This window comes from Sciurus carolinensis, chromosome 12 (assembly GCF_902686445.1).
Source record: "Sciurus carolinensis chromosome 12, mSciCar1.2, whole genome shotgun sequence".
Lineage (NCBI taxonomy): Eukaryota > Metazoa > Chordata > Mammalia > Rodentia > Sciuridae > Sciurus > Sciurus carolinensis.
The window spans coordinates 46,100,314-46,117,919 of record NC_062224.1 but is presented as its reverse complement, the minus strand read 5'-3'; the positions used below and the strand labels follow the sequence as shown (position 1 = coordinate 46,117,919).

General features: G+C 38.9%; 1 protein-coding gene across 16 annotated transcripts in view; it reads right to left on the bottom strand.

Moving 5' to 3' along the window:
* The window catches only part of Znf438 (zinc finger protein 438), a 192,563-nt gene extending 179,157 nt beyond the window's left edge, over nucleotides 1-13,406 (bottom strand). For 12 of the 16 annotated variants that reach the window (XM_047521026.1, XM_047521029.1, XM_047521020.1 and 9 more), the window contains exon 1: nucleotides 11,870-12,285. The gene's annotated coding sequence lies outside the window, so the exon portion shown is untranslated. Of the gene's footprint in view, nucleotides 1-11,869; nucleotides 12,286-12,478; nucleotides 12,564-12,947; nucleotides 12,982-13,389 lie in introns of those variants that run through there. The other 4 variants (XM_047521025.1, XM_047521023.1, XM_047521018.1 and 1 more) reach the window with 4 other exon arrangements.
* Between the last annotated feature and the right edge of the window lie 4,200 nt (nucleotides 13,407-17,606).

Below are 17,606 nucleotides of genomic sequence, written 5' to 3'. Positions count from 1 at the left end.
TACAATCTCTTGCTTTCTTAGCTATCTAGATTCCTAGACTCCTATCTCCAATCCTCCAAAAAGCAGCCAGTGTGAGCCTTCAGCCAAGTAAAAAAGATCATGGCATTCCTCTGATTGAAACCTTCCAATGACTTTCCCATGGCATGGGTAAAATCCTAAATCCTTTCAGTGGCCCTAAATGACTACCACTAATCATGTCCCTAAATGATTACCATTCTGCTCACTCATCTCCCAGTGCCACAGATGCTCCTCAAGCAAGGCCCCACCAAGTCTTTGTAGGATTAAGTGCTATTCCCTTACCCTAGAATACTCTTTCCTAGACATCTGCATTGCTGTATCTGATGATATCCAAGTGTCTGTTCAGAGGTTACATCTGAGAGCCTCTTCCCTGATCACATTATTCAAAAAAGCCTCTGTATCATTCTATCCCTTATTCTTTTTCATTTTTTTTAATACTTTCTCACCATCTAAAATTTATGTGTGTGTGTGTCTGTGTGTGTGTGTCTGTGTGTTATGTAATTTCCTACCAGAATTGAGCTGTTTTGATCTAGGTAGCCATAGTACCTCAAACAGTGTCTAGGAGATAAATACTTAATGAATATTTATTGTATGAATTAATGAATGATCAATCAAATCATTCCTGCTCTTAAATCTCTTTATGCTTCCAGTTTTTATCCATTTTCCCTCTCTACTTTTTCCCACTCCTCCCCTATGCTCTAAACTTCACTTCTTATCCAATATAACCTAGGATCTGAGTGCCAGGTTTTTGCCCATTCCTGGCCCTAAATTCTTAACTTTCTAGTTGGCTTGTCCTTCTACTGCACACCTAAAGATTAACCTAAGGATGGACTTCCCACATCTGTACTAGAGATCACTGCTATAAAAGCCCCAATCATAAGGAGGGAGAACTCTGCTTATACATGGCCTCCCATCTCAGCCCTTCTCACTGCTACCCTCTAATCCTTCCTCAGGTTCCTTATCAGCTCCCTTCCTTACTTCCCCCAGAATCAATTTCAAACTTCCACCACTTTCTTCAAGTTTCCTACTCCCCTTTCACTTAGCATATGACATCACCTCCACAGAAACAAAAAAAAGGTTATTAGGTCAGACTTCCTTGGTTTCCTCCCTCACTGACCAACAACCACACACATATTCTCACCTCCTTCCTGGCCGTGTGGAGGAAGGGTGTCCCTCTTCCTGCTCAAATCTAACCTTTAATCACTGTCCTGGAACTCAAGTCATCCACTTCTCAGGGATCTGATGTTGACATTTATCCACTTAGACCCTCCAAGTCTTCGATTTCTCTTCTAATTTTCCCTTTCTGCACATAAATGTCTCCATCATAAAACAAATGAACAAAGGAAACTAATATACAACCCTAGGTTTTATGTCTCTTTCCTGCCACTGTCCTACATGCCCCTTTCTCTTCACAGTCAACTGTCTTGAAAAGAGTTCAAGCCATATTTATTGTCCTCTCATCCACTACTTAACCCTCTTCAACCTGTACATCTCTGATATACAGTCACATGGCAGGTCTTCAACATGAATTTGGGGGTGGGAGGGCAAAAGTGAGTCCATATTAACAAACAAAAAAAAATTTATATATAATATGGCAAAAATGAGTGGTAACAATAACTTACAAGTATAAGAACTCTAATAAAGTAACGAATAAAATGAATACCATGTGAAACTAAGCATAAAAAAATATGTAAAACATACTTATGAAAATCAAAAAGAACACACAATTATGATAAGGATATTAAATCATATTTCTTCATTTCTAAACTATTTGCATAATTAAAAATTTGAAAAATAAATTTTCATAAAAAAGTAAAAATGAAAAACTTCAACTGAAAATAAAACACAAGAATAATTCCAAATCTAACTTGCTATGCTTGTTTACTGCTCACAGCATTGCCACCTGTATTAAAATATAGACTAAAATGCAATAAAACAGGATCAACAACACAATGGTTTAAGGAAAAAAAAAAAAAAGAGTTCATTTCTCTTTCATGACAGTACAGGGGTAGAAGTGGTCCAGGGGAGGTAGGTAGCTTTGCTCTGAAAGGTCATTCAGAGACTAAAGTTCCACCTGTCTCATCTCACCTGAAGCACCATTGTCAGCTAGCTCATCGACACTTCATGGGTAGGAAAGGAGATGGGCAAAGAGTATGATAGACAAGCAGCTTTTTTAATACAAATGTGCTTTAAAAGTAGCATACATCACTTCCACTCTCGCCCTATTGCCAAAACTTAGAAACTGGCTTAGTGACTTTATTTAGCAATAAGGAGCCTGAGAATTTTTTTATTTTTTAATATATAGAGGCTACATGCCTAGCTAAATATCAGAGATAGGAGTGCATCCTTCATCCCAGTATGCCACATTCTTCTCTTTTCTCATGAGTTAACTGGAAGTTCCACACAATTACTGGAATCTGTTCAAAGTCTAGGATCTCTGGGTGATGACAACCCTCTTCAACAAGTATTCATGTGGCTCCTTACCTATCCAGTGACTTTTAAACTAATAGATAAGTAATCTTTGCTCTCTACTACCACCATCACATCTAATACATGATGGTCAAATACAAGGAAGTGTCACATTCTGAAAAGAATACCAAATACCTATTTTATCAATGAAATACTGTTGGAGAAGAATTGCAAAGAATCCATGATCCAGCTGAATTTAAGTTTTTTGGTTAAATTCAGGTTCTGTTCCCTGAAGGGAATTTCCTTGTCCATTGTCTGTGGGAGCTCTGTCTTGGCCACTGGAAGATTCTTTTTCATTATTCTTTCTGGCCATATATGAAGTGAACACAGAAGAGAATTTGCTTCGACAGGGAAGCAAAGATCTAATTGCCTACTTTCTGCTGGTGCAAATTTGGGAGTTAAGGATTACTCGACTACTTAAGTGTCAAACAACATCAAAACATCACAGGCTTTTGCAAACCAAACTTTTTGGATTTTTGACAACATAATCCTCTCAAAAACTCAATATGCCTGCTTGTCTTCTGTCAGTGCCACATGGAAGTAACAACTAAAGATTTTGTTCTTTATTTTCTGGCACCAGTGGCAGATTCATCCCTCTTTCTCTTGATTTATAGCTAGCTACCGTGAGGTCATCTGATTCACACCAAGAGGATTTGTCCACCCCAATGACATCAGGGTTGGCCACGTGACTTGAGATGTTCCTTCTTACCTGACTGATTTCAGGCTCAATCATTTGGCTTGCTTTGGCCAATAAAATATAAACAAAAGTAATAAGTCACTTCAAAGAAGTTGGTTCTGCCACTTCTCTTTTTCCTGTCACAGAAATGGTGATGTCCCCCACATCCCCTACACCAAAAAAAAATGGCAATGTTTCTTTGGCTTAAATCTTGGGTGTGACAGAGGATGTGGAACACAGCCACAGCCAACATATCATAAGTAAGAAATAACCTTTATTGTTATAGGGAATTGAGACTTCATATTTGAAACTATAACTTTTACTTAGTTTAACTGACTGGTTCAGGTGAAAAAGCAAATCCTTAATTCTTGCCTGGACTAGCTTCCACAGGTGGGGTAAGAAAATCTAACAGGAGGTTCTTAAGAATAACAAGCATTGCCAAAGCACACGGGAGCAATTTTTTCCAACCCTGCAATGCTCCACGTGACAGTCAGTTCAGATCACAGACTATGGGAAAAGAGAACCTTCAATAGTTATAAACCATAGAGTCCCTTTGAATTCTAAATACAAACTAATAGGTCCCTTATCTGATGCCCTCTTGTAGTTCCTGCTAAAGAAGCAAGCAGTACTAAACCAGTACTAGCAATCTGATTCTTTCTAACCACTTCCCTGGAGGTATAGACTGGATAGAGAAATTGATGCCTTATAAAAATTATCAGAGGTGACAGTTTTACCAAATATTTTACCACCATACAATTAAGGGCCACTAGTTTTTTGGCTTATAATGTTTGTTTGATGTATGTCAGCCAACTACTTAGCCAATGCTACATTTTAAGCTTTTTATTATGGAATGCCCCATTTTAGCTACTAAATTTGGCATTTTATAAGGTAAGGGTTAAACAGTTGTAATAAAGTGATACCAAAAATACAATGACTCAAATCAGAAAAAAAAATGTATTATCTTTCATGAAACAACAGAGAGATACAGAGGTGGCTGAGGGGAGAGCAAGTAATAGTTTTCTCCATAGGTCATCCAGGTCTGATATCCTCAGGACAGGGCTTCTGAATTCAAGGCAGTTGTTGCCATTCGTTTGCTGCTTTCCAGTCAGTGGGAGGGGAAAGAGGACAGGCAGATGAAATCCAGGACAAGCACTGTTAAAAAGACAATCCAGAAGCTACATATTTCACTTCTATTCATATATAACTGACCTAAACCTAAGCACACAGCCATACCTATCATCAGATGATGATGAAAGCTAGAGTGTCTAAGTGGGTAGCCATGCTGCTAGGTAAACCACAGGGATTCTAATTCTAGAATGAAAGGAGGAGGAACTAGAAAATGGAAAAGAATTAGTCTCTGCCATACCCTCACCCAATCTTTTCTCAATAGTCATCAGAAAGTCAATCAGCAACTTCCTGGGTTCAGTATACTCCTCAAAGTCAGTCAGTCTCTAAACTCCAAGCCTAAAATCAACCAATTCTTAAACCGTCTGACATTTGAAAAATCATCCTCTTTAAACTCCATGCTTCCTCAAAACCCCATATAAGAACATTTTTCTGCCTGCTGGGAGGACTGTGTTCTTCAAGCATAGTTCTCCTTTGCCTCAGAAATATGTAATTCAGCTTTGTTTCAGCAATATTTGATGGTGATCTCCTCACTCAAAAAATAAATAAATAATATAAGTATTTGGATATTAACATTCTTCTTCACTGAGGTAAGAAAAATATTTGTTATAATAATCCAATATAATGGCAAGTTTGGACTCTTCATCTTTTAAGGAAAAGTACAATTCTTCTTGCTCAGTATACATGCACACGAACAAAGGTCAGACTTTTTCTCTAATTTCAAAACCCACAATTTCATACTATGGTCCAAATCCAGCCAATGAATGTATTATATGAAACATTACAATATCCAACCACTAAAACTTATACCAAGAATTGAATAACATCAAACAATCTTTTAAAAACTGCTTAAATATTTAAGTATACAATCTTTTTCACCTAATAAAATTGACTGTCAAGCTTGGTTTTGTAAAACCTGAAACCCTAAATTCAAAATCCTATCTCGGATTTATTTGGGCAAACGAATAAACACTTAAGTTCCCCAATCTAGGAAATAAAATGACTATCACCAGTACCTATCACCTCACAAAAATAATGTGCTCACTCAGAGTAGAATAAACTCTGAATGTTTCAGAAAGAAAATAAAAACTGTATTATCATCATTTACTTTGTTCTTAAAGTCCAGTCAGTCTGAGGTTTAGGTCACAGTAAAGATAATCAGCCTCAAACATGGGATAAACAATGGCTACCCAATTTATCTGATTTTCTAAAAGGATTCAAATCAGAAAATGAGATAAATGGGAGACAACCCTTGCACAAATCTCTGTATATCAGAATGGCAATGTAAATCCTACCGTAACTCCCCAAACTATCTCTTGGAATACTTTTGGATTCAGTCAAAGTACATATTCTAAATAGCAAATAGAGCTACCTTATGGTTTACCAAAACTTAGTGAACTTCCACTCAAGTTAAATCTGAGCAGTATTACACTCAATTGACCAACTGATTCAAGTGGCAAATTCAGACTATGTGCCAAGAGACCTATTTAGTCATGTAAGCATAGATTAGGTGAATTTATACTGAAATTGTCAATTTTATTTTTTGAAGAATACCTCGAGAGGCAGCATAACTCAATGGAAACAGTCAAAATTACATTATGAATTGGGTGATCTTGAATACACTATTTAATCTCCCTAAATCAGCTTTCTTATCTATAAAGTGGGAATAATTACTCTATTGTTTAGGGTTTTTAGGAAGATTAAACAGGATAACAAATAATTGGTGACTTTAAAAGGGTCCCAGGCATCAAGACCTACCTCCAAATCCTAGATTTGCTCTTGTCACAAACTTGCTCTGACAATATGTAAGTCAATTGACCTATGTCTGTTTCCTTATCTGTCAAATAATGAAGATAATGTAAGCCCTATATATGTTACAGGGTGTTTGTGACAATAACATATGAAAACTAATGTAAAAAGGATCTTTGAAATATAACCAAGTAACTGTAAGATTGCTAATTCAGTATGTATTAAAAAATGAAAGAAATTCATACTAGCAAATCTGTTACAATCCAGGACCATATGTCCAAATTAAATTAATTTTAATAAGAAATTTTTTTCATAATTAAAAATAAACAAAAAAACACTAGACACAATCAAAAAATATTTAAGGTTATTATAAGTAGTTTCAAGAATTCTTTTCTATGCAATAAATGAACAAATTCGCCCAGCTATCCAACAAACTAAAAGCAGTAAAACAACACTTTTTGATCCAGTTCAGGCATCTGCTCCTTAAAACCTCCACCTCCATTGGGGAAAGCAGAAAGAATAAATGGCAGAAGGAAGGGAAAAGGGGAGGTAGGCAGCAGAGAGGGGAGATATAAAAAGAGAAAGAGAAAGCAAGAAGAGAAAAACTGAGGGAAAAAAAAAAAAAAGGGAAAGTAGAGGAGAGCAAAGTAGAACAGAACAGAATAATGGTTTTGATCTTAAAACATTCCCCAAAGGCTCACGTGCAAAGTTTGGTGGCCAGACTGTGGTCTTACTGGGAGGTGGTGGAAACTTTACGTAATGGAACCTAGTGGAAGAAAGTCTGGTCTTTGCAGCGTGCCCTTGAAGGGGATATTGGGACCCCATCCCCTCTCTCCCTCTCTACTCCCCAGTCACCATGAGGTATGTAGACCTCTTCCACTATGGACTCCCCACCATGATGTACTGTGCCACCACAGACCCAAAGCAAAGGGCCAAGCAACCATGGACTCACCCACACTGAAACCCTAGGCCCAAAAACTTTTTTCCTAATTATTAGTTTATCTAAGATATTCTGTCCCAGTGATAGAAACAAAAATCAGGAAGAGAGGGGGATGTGAGGGGAGAGGACAGAAAAGGAGAGAAAAGGAGGGATGAAATGAAATAAAATGAAGAGTTTGGAGATTATACAATTTCTCAATATCTAAAGCATTAACATTTTAAACTGGTTAAATTTTTTTTTCTTTTTTCTTTTTTTCTTTTTTTTTTTTGGTTGGGAGGTTGTCTGATGAATTGTAGGATGTGTTTAGTAACATTTCTGGCATCAACCCACTAGATACCCCTACACACAGTTGTGAAACCAAAGATGTCTCTAAACATTGCAAAATATCCCCAGGGTGGGTTGGATAAGACAAAATTATCCTTTTACTGCTCTAAATTCATAGTACCATATTCCGATATTTATCTCACATTTATCTTTCTAAAAATTGGTGGCTCAGAATGGAGCCTGAAACTAGCAGCTTTGAAAGATAAGAACTAAATAAGCAAACGCTGCCTGTGGGATGGTAACAACTTAAAGAGAACTATAGTTATAGTGGATAGCTATGGTTAAGCCATACCTTCCACCAACAGCAAAGGAATAATTTGTTTGTGTTTAATACTAAGAATTTGCTTTTGATTATTCTTTTGGAGGAGACAACTTGGTCGAACTCTGTCACTAAAGCTTAGTCTCACTCAGACTTACTAATTATTAGACAAAAAGTGTTTATGTGTGGGGGGAACAAGCTAGAGATTTTAATTTCTAAGAAACTATGAATCACAATTCATAAATTATTTAAATTTACATAAATTACTTAAATTATTCAAACATTTACAGTGTCAAAAATACAAAAACTAGTATTTAGTTATTACTCCTAATATATATGAGCAAAAAGGTAATATGCAAAAATAAAGGTAACTACAAAAAGTGGAATTTTATGAACTACATTTAAATTCCTGGCATGTGCCATCGCAGGCTATACACATTGTTTTCTATAAGAAAAAATTTCCATATATTTATATTGCCACTTTTACATTAAAGGAGCTTTTAAATTTGCTTGTACAAGTATAAATTTTAAAAGAAATTTGAATTTTATGTATTATCTAGGATGCTGTATTTCACATCTTCATGTTAAGAATGGCTTCTCTTATCTTCAAATAGGACTTACCATCACACTTCCTCTTCTGGGAGCTACCTGACACAATCACCGACCTGCCCTCACTGAGCCTGAACTTCCATAAAGCCTGTGCAATCAACAGGCCAATAGTTAATTCTACTTTATACCACATATGGGCATCTGATGTTCTTAGGGAAGTTAACTGCAAAATTGACATCAAGAAATACCAATCATTTCAAGTCCATTGAATTCAGTAAATCTATACAAGCAGATTTACAATTTTGTGAACTGCAAAATGAGACAGCAAACTTCTACATTTATATTTGTGGAGGGATTCTGTTGGAGCATTGATGAACTTGGTTATTCGGATCACCTCTCCCAATAAAAACTTGAAAAGCTAAACAAAATATAATTTTATTATAAGAAAAACTCTAAAATTATAAAATCTATAGTAGTGCAATTTAAAATAATTTTTTAATGGTTCAAACTTGAAATACTGTTAGGAAGTGATAAAACTGTGACAACTGTAATCAGATTGTGGTATGCCTGAAAATGACCTACAGAAACAAGACACATTTTGGGTGGGGGAGAGGGGATATTTTTCTCTAGCTAGTCTAGTCTCTAGTTCTACAATGTTCCAGATATAAGAGAAGCAAACTGTAATTCCACCTATGACACATATTACCAGATGCCCTTTCTACAACAAAATATATATCTCAATTTTAAAGAGTGGATCAGAAAAATTCAAACTTATTCCAATATGTGGAAATTTGGTGTGATACACTTAAACTAGTGGAAACCTGCCAAACTGCCTCACACATAGCCCCTTCCATCACCTTCTAGTATGCAAGCTGCAAAAGTCCAAGCCAACTCCCTTATTTCACTAGTGATCCCTGTCAACACTGAGGTAACAACTGGAAAAACTCATCACTCCACAATGATAGTCAAATATCACAATTTATTTCATTTGGCAAAAATCATATCAGTGCCAAATAAAACTAATGCAAATGTAGTAAAATATGCAAGATTTTGAGTAATTCTTTGGTATAAAAGGACTCTTGGGGAACCTTAAATTCTTCCTGCAATTGCTTAGGCATTCTTTTGCTCTTTTGGCCTTTTCATGCCCCATCTCTAAAGTCACAGTGTGGGGGGAAGGGGTGTGTGGAAAACCAGAATGAACTAATCAGCATGTATTTATGCATTTAGTCTACTCTAATTTTATCCCCACAGGTTTTTCCTCATACTCTGTTCCTGCAGGAAGAGTGCTATGTTTATTCATCTCTGAACTCCCAAAATCTAACTAAACGCCCTTCATATAAAGTCATCCTTAACAACTACTACATGGCACACAACGTATAAGGACTGGAGATAGAGAAATTACAGAGAGAGAAACCTTGCCCTCCTGGAACCTACAGTGGGGGGATGAGTGAGGAAAGGATGGACTCTGCATGAACCCAATCAAGTAATGAAAAAACTATCAGTACAGCCCCACTCCTTATGTTTTCTCCCACTGCCAACCCAAGCTTAGATGAGGAATAAAGGCAGGCTTTCTCTTCAGAAATATAAATGTGTATTTCCAACCCTGACCATTCCCAAGCTCCACATTCATATTCATACACAGTCGCCACATTCACACGGAGGCAGTCACAGGAATTAACTGCATGTACTCCAAAGCCAGAGAACACTTGGGTGTGAATCTCAGTTTTCCCACTCACAAACGAGGCAAATTAAGGTTTTCTGTACCTTCACTTTCTCATCTGTAAAATGGGGACAAAAATAGCTCCAACCATACTCACTGTTTTGAGGATTAAAAATGAATTAATTATGCAAACTTAAAACTCTGCCTAGAACACCAGTTACACTATGCTTACTATTATTACTAGCATTTATATTGTTAGTACTATGTCTAACAAGCATCTAAAACTTATCCAAAACTGAATTCATATTTTTCCTCCCAAATCACATTTTCATGTCCTCTTTTAATAAACTGCACCACTACTCTGTTGTTCCACTTTCAACTAAGAATTTACTTCTCCCTTTTCCTCACACTCTACACCAACTAATCCTATTAATATGTTACAAATTCTCACACATCATCTCTACAACTACATGCCCTAGCCTAAAGTACTATTCATCTGGTTCCCGAAGGTACAGCAACAGCCTCTCTCTCCTTTTTTATTTCACTAACTCTTCACTCTACATTTAATTCTCCATACAATAACGCTTAAACTAGATGCCACTCTCTTGATGCAAACTTTCCAGTAGTTTCCTATTACATTTAGAATAATATCTTTACTGCAACACACCCTACAAGGCCTGCCCCCCCCCCCACCGCCTAGCAGGCCCTCCAACCTCATATGCCACCACTTTCCCCTTTCCTTACTGTGCTCTGAACATGCTCATCTTGCTGTTTTTTTTTTTTTTTTTACCACTTCAGGCTTGTTTCTACCTCAGAGCCCTATCCTGAGCTCTGGGGCAGACAAATGTTGTCATATGAAGCATTGACTCTGAAGTCAGATTGCCCAAATTCAGTCTCTACCACATTTCAGGTGAGCAAATCCCTAATCTTTGTTTCCTCCTCTATACAAATGGAGATAGTGTTACTTCATGTGGTTTTAAGAATTTAGAGTTTAGAACAGTGCTTACATATGGAAGCTCTACTCAAGTGTTCACTGCTATTATTATCCCTCCCTGAAATGTTCTAATTCAAGCTCTTCCCCTCACTTCAATAGATTAAACTGCCTTCTCCTTTAAATGGCCTCCCCTGACAGATTCTATTAAAACAACCTTCCCTGTTCCCCATGCTCCTCTTATCTTCCTTTATTTCACTATACTTATTCCTATCTGAAATTATTTTATGGACTTATTCTTTGTTGTCTATTTCCCAACTGTAACATGAGTTCCACTAAGTTGGAGACTGTCTTCTTCGCTGCTATATTTCTAGTTCTGACTCACAACCTGACTTCTGAATGCACACTTCTCATTCAGGGTAGGAACTGATGTAAGTCTCTTAATATCATACTTAGAAAGCTTTTCACTTTCATACTCATGATCTCATCTGACTCTTGAAAAAGGAACAGCACTGTACCATCATCTTACATTTTAGAGATAACAAAGTTCCACATTTGAGTGACTTCTCTTTAAACACAAAGCTAGTAAATGGTAGAACAAAAATTAGAAGCCCTGCTTTCTGATTTTAAGGCTCCTCCCCAGGATAGGATATTACACCCTTGAACTGAATTTATAGAAATGTGAGCTCTTAATCTCCTGTATAAATATACCCTGATGTGTGTGTAATATTCTTCCTTCAATACTTGACAAATACTTGTCCCAAGTTCTGAGAAGTATTACATAGTAGCATTAACTCATCAATAATGTACTAATCCTTGGCAAGAGTTAGCCAAGTATTCAAGTAGTGAGATTGGATGACTGAATATTCCAACTCAAAACACCAACAACTCCTAAAATTCAATTGTATGTGTGTTGAGTATAATGTGCTAGTTCCAGTATGCTAAAAGCTTTCGCTGTAAAACCCAGACAACGGGAGCATTGTATTACCAAGATCACTGTGTTAATCCCAGTTAGTTTTGAGTCCTTATCCATCAAATTCCAAGACAATAGCTCAGATAACCCAGCAGACGTAAGTGTCATAGTTAGATGGGGTGGGTTTGAGGATGTGAAGAGGAAGCAAAACTATGAGAAAGATCTCTGCCTACAATGGCCAATGACCACCACATACCTCAAAATAACCAATTGTTTTTAAAGCCTCTGTAGCATTTTCCATGCTTGTGTTATCTCACGTGTTCTCATAACGTTCCCGGTCTTGTGAGAGACAATTAGCAGGACTGAGGCTGCGTTCCATCCACTGGACACAAAAGGAAACTAAGGCAGCAGGTGGTTGTCTTATAACTCGTCCTCAGCGATTTGGGCCCTTGCGGGATCTCACAGCAAACCCAGACATAAGGATTCCTAGTCTCTGAAGGCAATCTCCACCCTAGACTTAACACGTCCAATTGCAGGGCTGAGGGGATGAAGAACACAAATCTAAATCTAAATTTTTTAAAGGGCTGTCCATTTGGATGTCCCTCTGGTCCCAGGCTCTCTCCTCCCCTGGGGTAAAAGGTGCGGACCCTGCCTCGCCGGGTGAGGCCTCGCCAGTCAGCACCTGGGTCCTTCCCTCCCAGAAGGGCGCGCTCCCGCTCTGAGCGGGCACCTGTCCCTTCGCCACGTCCAGCGGCTCCCCTGATCTTCCAAGACTTAAACGCCCACAGCCAACACCGCCGCAGAGCTGCCAGCGGTCCGCGAGCACCGCAAAATCAGGGAGCTGCAAGGATCCTCGCAAACTTACAGTTTTCCTACAGCGTGCGCGTCACGGCGGAGTGACGTCAAGGGACCCGGCGTTCGGGAGGTCAGGCAGCCTGGCGCGGGCGCTCGCCCTCACGGCTCCGCCCCCAGCGCCACAGCAGGAGAGACGCCCAGTCCTCAGCGCCCCGCCCCCGTCGCGGGGCCTTGGGCGCAGTCGCGGGCCGCCTTTGCTGCGCGGGTGCCCGTAGGCTTCGCAGGCGTGAAGGCCAAGGAAGCAGACCTCTAACAAGGCTTTGCCCAAACCTGTGCCCGGGGTGAGGAAATTAAACAGAAGGAGACGGAGACCACCAGAAACACAGCAAACAAGCTGTCGCTGGCGGGGAGAGGGGGGTTCCAGCAGGACACCAGGGTTCTGATTTAGTTTTTCCACACACACTGCCTTTCTTCCCTCACGTGTTCATTAAAAGTTCTCCACGTGTGGGAAGAGCCTTTGCTTTTCACCAGGTGCTTACGGGTCTCAAGGCGGGTCCTCCACCCTGAGGAGTCAGCTCTCCCGTGGGCCCTCGCTCCACCCCGACTCCGAGCAGGCTCCACCTCAGCTCTCCCCGCCCGGGCTCAGCCCCGCCCATAGCCGACTGCGTCCCGCCCCCTGGGCTCCGCCCTTCCGGCTCCGGCTCGGGCTCCGGCCCCCGACTGCCCCCTCCCGCTGTCCTGGTGTCGGTCTGCCCCGCCCCGCCCTGCCCTGGCGCCGCCTTCTGTACTTTCCTAGGAGCCTTTAGTTTTTCCTCTTACTACTCGATTTCCCGTTTCTGGTCAACGAAGCGACCTACATACAGGTCCACTTCTATTACCTTTAACGGACAGTGATCTAAACATGTATGCGTTTCTTCGCCCGTATGAACTTTCCAGCCCCCCATCACCCATGTGACGATACCCTCCGTGTCCAAGCCTAACCTCTGCTCGGGTATGCTTTCCAAAGGAGTTCTGGTGACAACATGGCTCGGTAGGAGGAAAAAGGAAGGCGCGAAGAACTGACGACAGAGCATTAACATGACTTCTGGTTGTGGGAGTCTTAGAAGCAGAAAAAAGTAAACGATGTGGATCAAACATCTGTCTTGAGGCAAAAATAACGGGGAAAAGAAACCTTGGGAAGGGAGATACTAAGAAGGAAGTATTGAAAAAAGCAAGGATCACTTTTAAAAACTTACTTGGAACCATGGCAAATAGCCAAGTCAGGGATTTTGCAAAGCAGCTCCAGTATATATAAATCCTAAAACAATATTTTATTTACACACTAAATTGGGAAAGAATAATGATGGGGAGAATGCCTTTAACTCTTGAGATCTGAGTAGGTTAAAAATAAGCATGTGTTTTATTCCAGTTAGAGTTTTGGAAAGTTTCTGATGGGTAAAATTTCTACATTTTATTATCGTATAATGTCTTAATAATCTATCAAATGATGTAGGATATATTTTTAAAGTCCATTTAATTTTAACAAGGTTTTTGTTCTGTGCAGCACAGGTATAGTAAAATTTTAAAAAGTTCCACACATTTTAAAACTAGTGATTTTTTTTCTTACAAAGCAATAATTTTAAGATACCTTTAAATTGTCAGTTTCATTATTTACATTTTATGAAATGTTTTATGCATATCATTTCCAAAAATGGGAATGATTTTAAGTGAGATTCTAGATATACCTGAGATTGTCCAACAGGTAAATATCACCTGTCATTTTTTTAAAGTGGAAGTGGCTAAGAACTGTATACCAAATGTCTTAAGTGTTTTTAACATACTTTTGCCTCTGAAAAATAGTTACAAAATATAATTTTTTCTCATTCTGCTATTTACTGCACCCCCATACTCCAAGTATTAAGAAAAAAAAAAAAAAAAAAAACCCTCCTCTGTTGCTCAGTGCTGAAAAATTCCTTGAATCAAAGACTGACAAACAGAAAGGGTACTCAAGCAAAGAGCAAAACTTAGAATGTCAGGGAAATTTTTGTAGGAAAATTCAAATTTGTGTTAAAAACTAGAATTTGATCAAGAAGAGTGGTGAGAAGCAAGGACACTAGAGAATGGAATTGTAAGGACAGCTGCTTTCTTTAAAGAAAGAAACCCTGAACCTCCCAGGTTCATCCCTGGAAGGACTGAGGGCCTCCACTCTTGCCCTGGGAGTTTCAGTTTTTCCTTATGAGTCTTCCACTTTGATGTCTTCCTGCCCCCAGCAATCTGACTTTCAGAGCCCTCCCCTTCAATACACATAACTCTTTCCTTGGTCCTACATAGTAAGTTGAGAAAAACTGAGCAAAAATTAAAAAGTACTTAATACTTAATATAAAATAATTATAATGATAATTGTAAGCACAAAAGGATGGGAAGCAGACCTCAGCAGATTGAGAGAGATCTTTAGTCCTTCACGGATTCGGGCACCATGGGAGTCCATTTTCGGAATGGGAAAATGGCCATCAGTTACAGAGGGAATTTTGGTTTTATAGGGTACAGTGATGGAATCATTGGAAGTCACGTATGTGCAGTTTTGACCGTCAGGGGTTAGTTGAACAGGTTAAAACTTTAATTTAGGAGGATAGTTGCAAAAAGGTTGAAACTCATCTGGGGAGATAAGAGTCCAGATTCCAAGGGTTGAGTACTCAAATCTCACCCATTGGTATTTGCTGTGCTGCCATTTAGGACTAATTAGCCATGGGGTAAGTCTTGGTTTAGGACCCAGCATTCAGTATCTGCCCCTTTCCCCCAGGGCCTATTGTTCCTTAACTAGTTTCCTCTCCCTCCTTCCCGAGCCACACCTCTCTCCATTTTTCTTCAGGGGTTATGTTGCAGGAATATTATTTTCTGTAACCCTTCAGTAATATTTATTAAGGGTTGGTTATGTGTCAAGCAATTTAATTCTTATTTAATTCTTGCACTAGGTGAGGTACTATTCTCATCCTGTTTTACACATGAGGCAAGCAAAGTGCAGGAGACAGAGTCAGCTACTGAGTAGCAGTCAAGATTTGAACCCATACTCCAGAACCCACAGCCATATCTCTGATCTGTATTGAGTTTCATATATCAAAACACATATGATTCAAGAAACAGTGACTTAGAAAAATTCAAGAAAAATTATTAAATTAATTTAGCTACAAAAGACTGACTCCACTGTATTGTTTATTTTTTTCACTATTTCCCATCCTGTCTTCACTGAATGATTCTATTTCATTTTTTAAGGTACTTATGATGACCGAGTTGATTTTGTGGCCCACTAATGAGTTATCAGTCTAAAAACTACTATTCAGAACCAAAAAATAAATATCAGATTGTTTTCATGTAATATAAGTAATTTTTCCCCAAATTAAAAGTTGGGAAAACTAAAGTTTCAGTAATATATGTGTTTTCTGTGTTGCAATGTTAAATGCATTTCTCACTATGGTTTTCAATTAAAAAGATTCTTTAAAAGTATTATATAATGGGGGGTGTGGGGAGTGAGAGAAGAATGGGGGAAATTTTAGATTATGTAGAAGGAAATGAGAGGGAGGAGAGGTATGAAAATGGTGGAATGAGACAGACATCATTACCCTATGTACATGTATGATTACATGAATGGTATGAATCTACATCGTGTACAACCATAGAAACGAAATGATGTACCCCATTTGTGTACAATGAATCAAAATGCAGTCTGTAAAAAATTTAAAAATAAATAAATAATTTTTTAAAAAAGTATTACTCTTAACTACCTCTGTGGTTTGGATCTGGAATATCCCTCAAAGGCCCATATGTTAAAGGCTTGGTTGCCAGCTTAGCACTATTGGAAGGTGGTGGAACCTTGAACATATGGAACTCAGTGACTAGGGGCTTGCCCTAAAAGTGTAATGTGTGAGGCTAGTCTTCCTTGCCCCTCTCTTTGCTTCCCAGTACAAGGAGGCAAGCTGCTTCCTCAACCATGCACTCCCTGCAATGATGTATGGTTTCACACAGGCACAATACCAATGAGACCATGGACTAAAACCTCTGAAACCAGAGCCAAAATGAACCTTTCCTCCCTATAAGTTGACGAGCTGAGGGATTTTGTCACAGTAATAGAAAGCTGAATAACACGGTTATCCCTCGCCTTATTTCTATGCATTGTTCATCTTTTGGGATCAACACCAAAAGAAACAAAATCCTTACATCCCTTCCTAAGCTACAGGATCTGGTCTCAGAGAGCTCTTTCCAGGTCATTGACACAATCAATAATCAAGTCACTCCTGACTAGAGAAAGGCTCTTGTCTCCAACACAAACCCACAGGAGTCCTAGTAATGTAATAAACATTTGTAGAACAAGAGTCACATAGAATGGAAGGTTATTCTGACAAAGGAGCAGAGATAGGGAGCTTGATGGAAGAAGACCTGGGACAGATTGGGGAACTATGAAGGTATGTAGGTTTAATAACCACCTGATCTTACCTATGTCTTCAGTTACACAGTTTGTAATGTTTCCTATCTCATTTTATCACATCTCTTCCCTCAATTCTTTATGTGGCGAATTCTTCTCCTTTTTGGTCTATATTTAATAATTTCCTCTGAGAAGTCTTCACTAAGCTGCTTTTTTCCCTTTTCATTGGAAATTAAATTTTTAATTGCCTGCACTACTAATCTGTAAGCTCTGTGAGAGTAGGGAAAATGTTGGTCTGGATCAACCTCAAATCCTGTACTTGTAGCTAAGTCCCATGCCCTAAATAGGTAAATATGTGTGCAGGAATGAATGTAAGAAAATTTCTTCAGGAAGGAAAAACATTTGAATGATAACACAGCATAACATAGCAAAACACTGAACTGAACTGGGTCCGCTCTGTTACTATCTAGAACTTTTATGCAACTGCAATACCTTCTCCAAATCTCAAAGAGATCTTACTAAATGTTATTCTTGATGACTATCCTAATGGGGTGTTGCCCCTCTGGGAACTCAGGGGAATCAGAGCAGGCCACCTGGAGCCTTATTTGCATAAAGTCTCTGAAAGAACCAGACAGGCACTGGAGGATAGCAATTAATTCTCTGAAACAAAGGATGCTATACAAAGACTGCCTCCCAGCAGAAAGAGGGGTGGAAAAAGCAGAGGGAAATGGGAAGACCATGAACTGTGTCTGATGAGCACAATTTACGATTGTGGGCCAGGTGCAAGTTTTTGAGTTTAAAG